The sequence below is a fragment of the Petaurus breviceps genome, unplaced genomic scaffold, assembly GCF_028583685.1.
Source record: "Petaurus breviceps papuanus isolate PSGF00001 unplaced genomic scaffold, PetGlider_PUasm1.0 37, whole genome shotgun sequence".
Taxonomy (NCBI): Eukaryota; Metazoa; Chordata; class Mammalia; order Diprotodontia; family Petauridae; genus Petaurus; species Petaurus breviceps.
In genome coordinates, this window is record NW_027186296.1 from 33,783,753 (window position 1) to 33,794,676 (window position 10,924).

At 41.6% G+C, this 10,924-nt stretch overlaps 1 long non-coding RNA gene across 1 annotated transcript; it reads left to right on the forward strand.

The window, feature by feature from the left end:
* The first annotated feature begins 1,826 nt into the window (after positions 1-1,826).
* Positions 1,827-4,323, forward strand: LOC138169078 (uncharacterized). The gene is made up of 2 exons (XR_011170262.1): positions 1,827-2,000; positions 3,656-4,323. It is a non-coding gene; the product is annotated as an uncharacterized lncRNA (long non-coding RNA).
* Positions 4,324-10,924: the final 6,601 nt, after the last annotated feature.

Consider the following 10,924-nt stretch of genomic DNA (forward strand, 5'->3'; position numbering starts at 1 on the left):
GGGCAAGTTACTTAATCCCAATTGCCCTCCAAAAAAAAGGCAAAAAAAAAAAGAATGAAGGACAAACAATAATAATTATGTATTTGCTGTTCTAATTTTATGCCTAACTTTATATCCTTGGGATTGAGAGGACAGGAGAGTCCAACACTTGGGTATGTCTGATCCAACATGCCAGCTATGCCTTTTTTTTTTTTTAAAGCAATTGGGGTTAAGTAACTTGCTCAAGGTTACACGGCCAGTTATTTCTGGGTGTGGTGCTAAGTATCTGAGCCCAGATTTGATCCCCAGGTCATCCCAACACTGGGGCTGGCGCTCTTACTCGCTGAGCCACCTGGATGCCCCTAAGCAATTGGGGTTAAGGAACTTGCTCAAGGTTACACAGCAAGGTGTTTCTGGGTGGGTGCTAAGTGTCTGAGCCTGGATTCAATCCGCAGGTCATCCTGACACTGGGGCTGTTGCTCTTACTCGCTGTGCTACCTGGCTGCCCCGACATTATGCCTTCTTTTGGGTTCCAGGTGTCCTAGATGATAGAGAAAGCCAAAGTTGCTTTGTCTTGGAGAGGTTTCAGAGGTCGGGATCAGAGAAAATGTCTACTCCTCCATCTTGTTGGTCATATGACCCAGAAGTCTCTTCCAAGTTCTAGATTTTGACCACAACTTCCAAATTAAAAAATATATTAAAGCTTCAAATCTAGCCATGAATGATAAGTGACTGGTCCAAGGTTATGAAAGTAGTAAGTTTCAGAGATAGGATTTGAACCCAGGTCCTATTTTTCCCTGTGCCATACTTCCCTTCTTAATAAATGCTTGTTGAATTCAATCGAGTTCCTAAGGTCCCATCAATCCCTAAAACCCACGATTTTCTGGGCCAATCATCTACAAATCATAAGATCCTTCATCACTGAATGGCATGGTTTCCAGTGTATTTGGGGGTAACAAATATTCCAATTTGTCTGACGCATGGAATAAGCGGCAGAGATGTCAACAAACTATGTTGATGAAAGGACCATAAGCCATATTCTATGAAAATGGAGGAAGTACAGACATTTAACACAAAGAAGGAAAGATCTGGCGGAGGACATAGTAGCTGTCTTCAGTTAACTGAAGTGCTATTATATGGAGGAAGGCTCATACTCATTCTGTCTGGTTTCCAAAGGCAGATTTAGGAGCAGTGGATGGAAGTGACTGAGAAGCTGATTTCAAGCCCGTGTAAGGGCAAACTTCCTAACCAAGCAGTACAAAGTGTGTTTGGGTGACTTGGGAAGGCAGTGAGCTCCTCAGCCTTGGTGTCTGAGCAGCGGCTATATAATTATCTGCCAAGGATAAGGTAGAAGAGATTCCTGTTAAGGTTTTGAATGAGTTGACTGTTACTTCTGTGTTCATATTTTTGAGTGGATGGTGGTTCCACACCCAGGTAGGGCGGGTATGGCAAGCACCAGGAATACAAACAATAAAGGAGAATGTTGTTGAGTCATTCAGTTGTGTCTGACTCTATGGGACGCCCAGGACTTTGTTCATGGGGTTTTCTTGGCAAAGATACTGCAGTGGTTTGCTCTTTCCTTCTCCAGCGAGTCCTCATTTTAGAGATGAGAAACTAAAGCAAATAGGGTTGTCACTTGCCCAGGTTCACATAGCTAGGAAGTGTTTGAGGCTGAATTTGAACTCAGATCTTTCTGACTCCAGCCCCAGTCCTGAACTACTATCTACTGCACTACCTAGCTGCTCATGGGAAAATGAGGTGGAAATAAATCAGAATAACTCAGTACTTGTTGATGAATATGCTCCAGATTCCATGTTCACAGGTCTTTGCTTTATTTTTCAGCAGTTTTTGACTGAAGAATGACTTCTTCTGCCCTGGTAACAGAGCTACTCACTGGTCTTTTCTCACCTCTGGAAATGGATTCATTTGTCATCACTGCCCAACGTCCCCAAACCAACAAAAGCACTTGTAGGGGTCATAAAAGTATACAAGGAGGTGGCAACCAACTGTGGGGAAGGCAGGTGAGACAATAACAGTGGCCTAAAATTTGGTCAGGCCTCCCTAAAGCAATAACCACTCACTTTTATGCAGTGCTCTAAGGTTTATAAAGCACCTTCCTTGCATCATCCCTGGGAGGTAGAGAGTAAGGGTAGGTGACTTTGGCAAGGTCACATGACTACGAGGACTGACTTCACGGCATCCAGCAGAGAGTGCTAGTTTTGGAGTTGGAGAATCTGAGTGCAGAGCCCAACTCAGCCACTCTCTACGCTGCAAGCTCAGGCAAGGCTCTTACCACCTCTGGGCCTCAGTTTCCTCCTCTGTAAAATGAGGGTATTAGACTCGATGACCTCTACAATCCCTTTCAGTTCTGAATCTAAGATCTGCTATTACCCAGTGAAGCTGAGAATTAAGCCCAGGTCCCCTAACTCTAGGTCCAGTGCTCTTTCAATGTTCTGTCCTCCCTCTCATTTGGGGGCTCCTAACCTCCCTTTTCTCTTCCTCATCCCTTTCACTGACCAGTGCCTCTCGGCTCTCTCTCTTCCTATGGTCCCAGTTCCTCCTTCTCTTCCTCATTATTCCCTTGGCTCCTTCTGTGATGGCTATGGGACCAGGCTGGAAGCAAGGCTGGTGACCACACATGGAGAAGACGGTGGTTCTTATTCTAGGGGCTCTTGAATTCATGGACCCAGGCTGAAAGGAGATGGTGCTGGCCATGGTGGCCCTTGTTTGATGTGCCTGGTACTCTCAGTGTCTTGTTGCTTCACCTAGTCTGAGCACCCTTAGGTGCTCAATGAATATTTCTTGACTGAAATCAAAGTAGAAAAAATGACCACAAAATCCATCAGTGACTCAGTAAGATACCTTGAGATACCTTTTAACTCTCTTCCTATTTTTTTTTTCACACACAAAAATCAGTCTTTAAAATGCTTTAGCCAAATTAGGACAAGTTCAATCACTTTTCCTACTGTGGTGACTTAAAATCAATGTCCAATCAATCAATCGCTTCTTCAATTAGGTATTTCTTAAATGTCTACTATGTGCCAAGTGTTCAAGGCATTAGGGATTCAAATATAATGGATAAAGCGGGGAGATACTTAAGACACTTCTGATTCTCTCCCTACCTTTCTAATTGTTTCTTCTCCATTTGCTTTGCTGGTTCATCATCTTTATCACTCCCCTTCCAAACTCTCTGTCAAAGGCATCACCATTCCTCCAGTCTTCCAAGTTTTCGACCTTGGTGTTATCTTCAACTCCCCGTCTCTCATCCCCCAGACTGAACCAGCTGCCAAATCTTTCCATTTCTGCTTGTATAAGATCTCGAATCTGACCCCGTCTCTTGACCCACACAGCTGCCACCTTAGTTCCAGCCCTCCTCTGCTTTTGTCTGGAGTATTGCAATGGCCTCTTACTTAGCATCTCTCTCCTATCATTCTTCCTATACACCACTGTCAAAATAATTTTCCTTAATTACAAATCTGATCGTGTAATTCCCTGACTCAGTAAACTCCAGTAACAGCCTTTTGCCTCTAGAATGAAATATAAGCCTTGCCCCAACCTATCTTTCCTGACTCTTCATGCATTACTCCCTCTTCTAAACTCTGAGCCAGCCTGACTGGCCTTCTCTCAGTTTCTCCCAAAGCACTCTGACCACTCTGTCTCTGTGTCTTTGTTTTAGCTCTCACACATACCTAGAACAAACATATTCTAACATCTACCTCACAGGATTCTTCCCTTCTTTCAAGATTCAGGAAGACTAGCACCTGTGGTGTGAGGCTGCTCATCTATCTTTGGTGTCCACGTGTCACCCAACTCTCACCTGCAGCTCCAGGAAGCTGTAGCATGTGCAGCAGTCACACCTGGTAAAACCATCTCGGCAGACGGTCTAAACCAGGTTGAGAGCAACCAACAGGCCTCACAATTGTTGGTGAGTTAGGGAGATGTCTACCCCAAGCAAGTGAAGACGTCTCCTGGTAGAATGGGCTGTGAGTGCTTAGAGGTTGGTCAGACATTGAAGATGGCAAGGTCATCCGCTGCATCCCAGGCCATCTCCAGTCCCCTGACTTTTGTCTTGCTGGACTTCAATGACTCTGGAAGAAAAAGGCTGACTACTTTGTGCTGCGCTGCCTCACTTAAATCCAGTTCATGTGCAAGTCAAGACATCACCTGTGATGTCATCGGTCCTCTTCTAAAATGGATGAACAACAAGCATAATTTTCTATATGAAGCTTTTCCTACTCTCCTCCAAATGCCAGTGTCTTTTTAATTTTTATTTTAACTACAATGTACTTATTTCTTTTATGTTTATTCTGAATATACTTATATATTTCATTCTCCCCTCCCCTACCTCAATTTGTATGTAAGTTCTTTGAGACTAGAGATTACGCCAATTGGATTTATATCCTCAGTGCCTAACACAGTGTACACAGTAGCTTAATAGCATACATAGTACTTAATAGCACATTAGTAGCCCATAGTAGGAACTTAATAAATACTTGTTGCTAGATAAAAAGAATAAATACAAGTAAATTTGGGAACAGGGCACTAGCATTAGGTGGGGATAGGGAGAGGAAAGGCTTTATGTAGAAGAAGGAACTGGAGAAATGTGATATCTCAGAAGGAATTCTGGGTTCTAGTCCCAACTCTGACAATGACCTGCTCTGTGACCCTGGACAAGCACTTCACCTAGGTAACAAATCCTGATCGTCAGTCTGCCTAGGCCATTTAATTCTGATATCTTGAAATTTTGGTGACAGAAGGAGCAATGGAGAAGGTCCACAGTGGGGAATTCTGAAGGATGACAATCCCTCCACTCTCTGCTTCTTGTTAAATACCCTGCAGAAAATGGGGCTATTCTGGAGCACTGACATCTGAACAATGAAGAAGAAGGTGGACACAAAAGGAAGTGAGAGTCTGAAGTCACTGAGGCAAGGGAGGTTGGGTATAGACATATGGTGGAAGGGATAAAGTAGATTAGTTAGGGGGAAGATGAAGTGGGAGATACCTAATAGCTAGTATTTATAAAGCACTTTAAGGTGTGCAAAATACTTGTGCACATCATGTCATCTGATCCTCACAATGACCTTGTGAGGGAAGTGCTAATATTATCCCCAGATTTACAGATGATGACATTGAAACTTAGAAAGGTCACATAATTTGCTCAGAGTCAAATAGCTATCAAGTATCCGAGACAGGATTTGAACTCAGGCTTATCTGACTCCAGGTCCAGTCCTCTCTCCAATACCACCTATGTGCCAAAAGTCCAAATGAGGAAAACAGGGCATGAGGAAATGGTGGGGGAGATTGAGAGAGAAGAAGGGTGCAATATTTTGTGACATTAATATTAATAGTGTAACCTAGATTTGGTATATACTGAGATCACCTAAGATGAAGGCTCCTGTGGGGTTGACAGTAGGGAGAAGACATTCTTTATTCTCTTTCCATTTTGCCACATAGCTGTAATGGGATGAATCTTTAAAACTAACAGACTGCATGCTGTCCAGGGGTATGGGCCCTGTTCACCCACAGCATGAGCACTATGTACTAAGTTGCGATGGGGACAGGAAAGAAGAGAGAATGTCTGTCTTCCTCCTCTCCTTAAGCCCTGTGGCCCTGAGAAATGGGCTTGAAGTTTTGGTCTGTTCTGGTTCCAGGCACAAGTGGTAGGGTCCTGGACCAGGAGCTAGAGTCATGGTGACCTTGGCATCTAGGATGTTTCTGCCAGCTGAGCAGAGAAGTCTTGGTAGGCCTGGTAGGATGCCTGCGTGCAAACCCAGGGAACTTTGGACTTGCAACTTGGTGAGACTATGCTTGTAAGAACTGAGCTAAATTATAAACCTAATGTTCCTCTCTTCCCCAGAGACAAAGGAGGGATAGAGAAAGGGAGATTGTGCCCCCAAGATGTTGGGGATGGAAAGTTTGAATGTTCCTGTTATACTTTTGAAGTAAATATTCCTTAGTAAAAGCTAATCTGACTGTTAAATGGAACTGGGGCACTGGGGATCCCTAAAATTGGAGAAACACAAGGGCTTAATCAATGGAAGAAACAGAGACACCCTCTCCTCCCAACCCTCTTAAGGGTGCTACTGGAGAACCCTGGGGGAAGGGATGAAATGTAATGTACTGTACTTGGCCTTCAGGAAATGAGGGCCAAGGTAATCACAGTTACAAGAGAAATACCATAAAAATCAAGGCTGTAGACAGAGGCCAAGGGATGATAAAACACGGCATCGTTGTGAGTGATAAAGTCTTTATTGTGCCATTAGGGGAGAAAAAACCAACAACATTTTTCTGTCTCCTAAATTTATGGGCTGGCTCCTGGAACCAAAGTTCCTTCTACAAACTGGTCCATATGCTTCACCAGGCTGTCAAAGCGGTCCATGACACACCAAAAAGGTAAGAACTGCTGTGCTGCATTAAAGCTGTGTGTCTTTCCAGCTTTCAGACTACGGGATTCTATGACTGTATCTTACACTGCTGTAGCAAGCTTTCAGCCAGTGCTTGTGAAATGATTGAACCCTTTGATCTGCCAAGATCTGTACTAAGCCTGTGAAGACACAAACTCAGTGAGGGATTGACAGCTTCTTTTATCATCACTCTTTCATTATCAAGACCTTCTGTATCTGATTGTCCCAAGGCACTATGCTCACTTTTTGCTGCACAGAGAGAACTCTATAAGCTGATTTGGTCCTCAAGGACTTTATAATATAAGATTTCCAAGTTTACCCATTATGTGACCCTCAATTTTGCTTGGGGGTGAAAGGTGGGGAAGATTTAAATTCCAAACGGAGGGTTTGATATTTTTATCTGGAGCCAGTAGAGTTTATTATGTGTGTTTTTTGTGTGGGAAGGAGGTAGCTGGGTGGGATATGACCAGACCTAAGCTTTAGGAAAGTCACTTTGGGAAAAAAAAATAAAAACCAACAAAACAAACAACAACAAAAAAAACCCAAAACAAAAAACACTTTTTGGGTTCTTGTTAGATAAAGTAATATTCTTAATTGATAATACTAATATTTATACCAAGAGCAATGCAACTGAATGTTTTATTATTTTTTAAAATGTTGCTTTGATAGTTTGCAGCAAAGATATTTGAAAGAATGGTTCTAACGTCTGTTTATTTAGTTTTAAATCGCAGTCATAGTGGAAAAAGAGACCTCATAGAGATGCACAAATGCAAATGGAAATAACATCGTTGGTTGTGTTTCTTAGGTCATGACACTAATTTTTCAACACTATTCACCAGTTTTGCAAAGGTCTCATTGCAAAGACTAGGAAATTTCCATCTTCTCTGAAAACAAATCATTTGTCCTTATAGACTAATTGAAAGGCATTGAATTTTTTTCATATTCTTAACAAACAGATTCAAAATCCACTGAAACTCTTCATTTGGGGGAAGCTAGGTGGAGTAGTAAGTAGAGCACTGGCCCTGGAGTCAGAAGGTCCTGAGTTCAAATCCGACCTCACACACTTAACACAAAAACTAGCTGTGTGACTTTGGACAAGTCACTTAACCCCAATTGCCCTCCAAAAAGCAAAAAAAAAACCCAAAAAACCAAACCTCTTTATCTGGAAGATTTTTAAACAGGTTAGAAAACATGGTTTCCAAGTTTTTAAAGCATGTGGACATTTATTTTTAATGGATAACACACATTGTTTTTGGTAACAGAAGCTTAATCTTACATGTCTTTCTAATGATGATGGTATCATTCCATCACTAGCTAAAATCTCAAGGAATACAGATAGGATGGGGAATAATATATAGATTGGATAGCTAGGCGGTGCAGGTGGTGGGCCTGGAGTCAGGAAGACTCATCTTCCCGAGTTCAAATCCAGCTTCAGACATTTACTAGCTTTGCGACCCCAGGCAATCCTGCCTCTGTTTCCTCATCTATTAAAAAATGAGCCGGAGAAGGAAATGGCAAACCACATCAGCATCTTCGCCAAGAAAACTTTAAACAGGCTCATGAACAGTCAGACACAACTGTACGATAACAACAACAGGGTAGGGTTCATTGTTAATGATAGTGCATTGGTATGAAAGTCCAGATTTCAAATACTCTTCTTAATAACTTTGAATTTAAGGGATAAACTTCTTATCAAACCTGGTTAGATTATTATCATTGTTTTTACCTCTTGTGGCTGCCAAAGGGCCCATACTAGTATTTTTTGTCTTCAATAAGTCAACAACTTATGTCTCTGACATTTTCTTTTGTATTTGCATTATTAGTATAATCTTCAAACTGGTTTCCTTGTAGGAAATCTTTTATAGCCAATTGTCCATTTTATGAGGGTTAGCTTAATTAAAACTAGATAATATAATCTGTAAATCCACTTAACAGGGCACATGCACACTGCAGTAGTATGTTACACCACGATCTAAGGAAAGCTAAGAATGAGTGAGGACATCACTGTCTACACTGTGAAACACTCTCTCTTCCCTCAGGATGCCTTACCCTCTACATATGACACATGGATCAAGTAATGGTGAAAATGTTGTTCCATAGACTAGATAATAATAAAGCTTAATTTATCATTATTTATATAAAAATGAAATACTACTATTTTCTTCATTCAAATGGATTGTCTTGGCCACCCTCTGAGATAAGCACAACCCACTTTGGTGGCTAGTGGAATAAATGACTTAATGCTTAATAGTGACCCTTTCACTGAACAACTAGGTGGTGTAGTAGAGTGCTGGACCTGGAGTTAGGAAGCCCTGAGTTCAAATCCAGCTTCAGATACTTAGTAACTGTAAACCTGGATGAGTCATTTAACCTCTGTCTGTCTCAGTTTCCTCTTCTGTAAAATGTTAATTATCATAATAATATTGTTTGTTGTTTAATAGGAAACAAAGATCCAAGCCTTATCATAGAATTTTAGTTATCACAGGCCATTGAGAAAAGGCGTGTGTGCGTGTGTATGTGTGTGCGTGCATGCGTGTGTGTGTGTGTGTGTGTGTGTGTGTAGGGGGGGTGATAAACAGGGGTATTGAAAGTGCTGGACTTGGGATAGCAAGGTGGCACAGTGAAAGAGCATCAGCCCTGGAGTCAGGAGGACCTGAGTTCAAATCTGGCCTCAGACACTTAACACAAAACTAGCTGTGTGACCTTGGGCAAGTCAGTTGACCCCAAGTGCCCTACCTTCCCCCTCCGAAAAAAAAAGCAAAAAAAAAGTGCTGGACTCATGAGGATACTTCTTCACAGAATCTCAAACTTGAAGAAGGGCCTCAGAGACCATTTAGTCCAAATCATATCTGAACAAAAAATCTAACAAGTGGCTGTGCAGCCTTTGCTTGAAGACTTTAAGGGAGGGGGAACCAACTACCTCCGACAATAGCCATCCCATTCCACTTGTGGATATCTCTCATTGTTTGCACACATTTCATCACATGTCTCTTTTTAACTACCATATTAGTTCTGCTCTCCTAGACCAAACAAAATAAGTCTGATCCTTCTTTTACCTCTAGTGTATCATACACTTAAGTTCTACTAACATAACATCCTAAGACTTCTCTTTTTCAAGCTAAATATTTTAAGTTCCTTCAGCTGATCCTCCTGTGGGCATTTCTTCATCCTGGTTATACTCTTGGATACTACTCTATAACTTATGGATTTATTTCTTCATTTATTCCTTTATTTTTGGTTGGGGTAGGGGGGTTCAGGCCTAGATTTCATTAGAATTTGGAAGCCCTGCTATGAAAACTTCTCTCCACTGAAACAGATTGGTCAGTTGGTCTATTGGCATTTGTTAAGCACGTGCTATATGCCATACCTTGTGCTAAGGGCAAAAACAAAAACCAGTCCTTGCTCTCAAGATCAGCATTCATCTGTGATTTATGATTTTAGAGAGTTGCCTGGGCACTGGGAATTGAAGTGATTTGTCCATCTATGATGTACCAACACAGGACTTGAACCCAGGTCTTCCTGACCTCAAGGCTCACCCTACACCCACTATACCAGGTTGCCTCTTACAGCTTATCAATATCTTTTCTGAAATACCATGCTCACAATTAAAACCACTTGAGCAGCTCAGGATACAATATCGCTTCCAGTTCAGGTCCTTAGTTTGATAAACCAGTGATTTCATACTTTCTACTATGCCAATGCAGATCTCAGGTCTCCATTCCTCCTAATTTTATGTGATTCCTGTCCAAGCCTTTCCATAAATTTTCTGTTAAGGATCCATAAAACTCCCTAGAGGTCTTCTTCTGATTCTTTTAATATACTGGGGTTCCCAATGTGGCACTCAGGCTGTTTATCAGTTGAATATCATTCTTGGCCAATGATCTGTTCATATTGAGATCCTTCCACAACTTTACAAAATCCAGTTGTTTTGCTCTTTCCTTCTTCCTGAGCTGGGGGTGGGGGTAAAAAGACGGGGATAACATCCCATTGAATAGAATGTTAAAACTCTGTAAGTGGTGAATGCCAAGGGAATGGTTGGTATTGCCCTTAGTTTGAGGTAAATGTGATATATGAAGGATGATCTTGGGGCTGTAACTTTTAAAATATGGTATTAAGAAGCAGGTGGTTCAGTGGTTAGAGTGCTGGGCTGGGCGTCAGAAAAAAATATGGGCTTAAGTCCAAATCTGACACCTATCAGCTGTGCAAATATGGGCAAGTCATAACCTTTCTGAATCTTTGTTTCTTTATCTGTAAAATGGGGATAATAATACCCCTAATAATTATCTTACATATTAATTAACCCTTATGGGAGTAGATTTATTTGGGGATATCCAGTTTTTAAATTACAGGTCCCCTGATGTCCTGTAATTATGTCATTCCTTCAAAGAATCCAGGATGGAGTTAAAGGTGGGGACTTAACTGTTCTATGGTCTTCAGTTCCAGCTTCTTTTGCAGATACTATCTTTTGTACTCTAGCCTCTGCTTTGTATCTAATTTGTATGTGTAGCCATCCATTGCAGCAATTTTAGAGATGACTGGAA